This window comes from Etheostoma cragini, chromosome 14 (assembly GCF_013103735.1).
Source record: "Etheostoma cragini isolate CJK2018 chromosome 14, CSU_Ecrag_1.0, whole genome shotgun sequence".
In the NCBI taxonomy this organism is placed as follows: domain Eukaryota; kingdom Metazoa; phylum Chordata; class Actinopteri; order Perciformes; family Percidae; genus Etheostoma; species Etheostoma cragini.
Genome location: NC_048420.1, coordinates 24517402 through 24520416, shown reverse-complemented (window position 1 = coordinate 24520416; position 3015 = coordinate 24517402). Strand labels below are relative to the sequence as shown.

The 3015-nt window shown below is 40.4% G+C and overlaps 1 protein-coding gene across 2 annotated transcripts in view; it reads right to left on the bottom strand.

Moving 5' to 3' along the window:
- The window catches only part of LOC117956476 (oocyte zinc finger protein XlCOF6.1-like), a 59752-nt gene that overhangs the window by 38579 nt on the left and 18158 nt on the right, over window positions 1-3015 (bottom strand). The window lies entirely within an intron of this gene.

Here is a 3015-nt window from a genome sequence, read left to right as displayed (position 1 = left end):
TTGGATTCAGCTAACGGCTTCTCTCCTCACTGCTCCCGCTGCTCAGCACCCGGAAACTACAGCAGCACCACTTCCGGCTGGGGACCGCTGGCAAAATAAAAGCCCCGGTATTCTAGTTCACTTTTTCTGTTTTGATTTCTTTCATGAGGATATATTTAGTTACATTGAAGAACCCTGTTTTACTGGTTTAGTTATCTATCTGTAGGGTTCCTACTGATCCATATTTATTCAGTTTTTCTTGTATTTGTTAGGATAATTTTATTATCAAGAATAGACAGAGACAACTGAAGTTATATCAAAGTAAAAAAAAGATTTGAGCTCTCCTCCTACACCATAGCTCTGATTCCCACCAGATTTTCAGTAAATCATCAACGGATCAAGCGTATTACAAGTTGTATAAAGCATCTCCATATCTCAATTACTTTTCAAGTTATTCACCAATGAAGTTAAAAAGGGGCGTGGCTCTGGACATAAATCAGTAAAAGACCAATCATCCCAAAAAACTCACAGGGTCTGTTCAGAGAAGTGCTCCAGATATATCCAGACAGTTTATATACATACGCCACTTGGGGGGCGCTACAAGCGCAAGATAGGTGAGTAGAATTACACACATTTTACTATAAATCACATGTTCATTGTCCAATCATCACAAATCTCGCAGGATATGTCCTCATTAGTACCTGAACCCTGCACTGAAATTCTCATTAACATTGAACACCAGGGGGCGCTATAAATGTCAACAATCTGCAGGTGATGAGGGCAAATCCGGCTATAAATGACTAAATGTTTGTCCAATCAACACATAACTTCCAGGAAATGTCTCCATAATGACCTCACACCTACATTGCAAGTGTCAAATTGGCCACTGGGGGTCGCTTTAAATGCACAATAACTGGACGAGGAATGACACAAATCAAGGTATGAGCTTGGAATCGCAGCTTGCAGCTGTAATACAATGTAATATTTTTAAAAAAGGGTGGCAGTAGCTTAGTCCATAGGGAGTTGGATTGGGATCCGGAGGGTCGCTGGTTCAAGTAACTGCTCGGACCAAAGTGTGGTGCACTACCAAGGTGCTCTTGAGCAAGGCATCCAACCCCCCTCAGGGCGCTGGTCCATCACTGGCATCCCCCCCACTCTGACATCTCTCCATTAGTGCATGTATAGGACCTGAGCATGTGTGTGTAGTTCAGGACTGTGTGTAGTGTGTAAAAACATCAGAGTGTAAATTGTAATTTCCCCATAAGAGAACAATAAAGAGCATAAATTATAATTAAACTTTTTTTTTTGTGTTGGTCATCTGCTTTTCTCAAATTACCGTGAGCTGGACCGAGCTACATATCACACTGAATTTAAAATAAATGTTTTTGACAAATCAGCAATTTTAAACAAAGTGCAATCTTTGTCCAATCGTTACAAAGCTTGCAGGATGTCTTATAACAACGTTGGACCATATGTGTAAAATTACTTTGAAGTCGCTGTTGAGAAAACCTGGAAGGAGGGGAAGGATTATTGGGACCCGAATCAAAGGACCAAGTTGTTAGAATAATTACATTATCAAAAGTAGACAGAGACCACTGAAGTTCTATCAAAGGTTAATTTTTACTCGTGAACACAAAGAGTTTCCACACTACAGAGAAGTGGATGTTAATACCAAGTCATGACAAAGTGGATGTTGTCAGTTTATCTCACTGCTCTGCCCCCCAAAAACATCCTGTGCCTTTCACAAAGACAGACGGTGGCTCCATGTTATCTTGTTGAGAGTGATCAGTATAATATGGTATTATTATGCAAACATTTTTAAGTATAATCTGAGAAAAATATGTGGACGTATCATATTTCTTCTTACACAACATCCAGTCTCCTCCTCTGTAGAGTGGACATCTTAAATTTTGGCCGCTTGCATCTCCAGATAAATTAAGGTACGGATGATTGTAAATTACGCCAGTCGCCAGCAGGAGGGGGGAGAGGCAGCATAGAGCTCACAAAACTGACCCTGGGTATAAAATTCATTTTAACAACTGAGATACAGGCTTGAATCAATACGGGGAGACGCATCCACTTTTCCATGTCCTTCAAAACGTCAGGGCAACAGATGTTCAATAATCTGGTTTAAGCAGGGGAAGATCTCGATGCCTAAATATTTAAACTGCTTAACCACAGAGGATGTCGGCAGAGAGGGTTGAGTTGAGGGCAGTATCATTTAAATGAAGAAGTGCAGACTTTGACCAGTTCATTTTAAAGCCTGATAGGCTTCCATACTCCTCGCGTAAAGATAGAAGGTGACGGAGAGACTGAGAGGGGTTTTCTACAAAACAAAACAAAAAAACCCATTATCCTCAAATAATGAGAGATGATGCTGTGTATTACAAAGGCTTAACGCTGACACCATAACCGATTGGTGACTGGCTGGAGCCAGCAGATCCAGAGAAATGACAAATAATGCGGGGCTTGAGGGGCGGCCTTGGTGGGAGGATCTAGAAACTGGAAATAAAGAGGAGGTGGGTCCGGTCAAGACTCAGGCTGAGGGATTAGAGTACGAAGATTAAATCATACCAATGAAAGTGTTACCAAAGGCCATCACTGTTAAGACTGATCGTGAAAATGGCCACTCGAGTCTGTCAAAGGCTTTCCCTGCGTCAAGCGAAAGAAGGGACGTTGGCGTCTTACTGTCCTCCGCCGCATCAACAATGTGGAGAAGGCGCCATATTGATACATGATAAACAGTGAATCTTGCTAAACAAACTGTACGTTACTTAGAAAGAAGTGAACACATGTGTGGGACCTATGAAATATTGGGTGGTTCCATTTGTTTGATTTCTGGATTATAATTGATTATATAACAAACATTACAGGACAAAACATTATCTAATAAATTATTTAAAATAAGAGTTTACTTCTTCCTACCACACAATATAATGTCTTCAATTTAGATGTTGATACATAAATATTTCTGTTTAATACTTGAGAAATTTTACTTGGACTTAAAAGGCACAAACATTAGTCCCAGATTCAGAA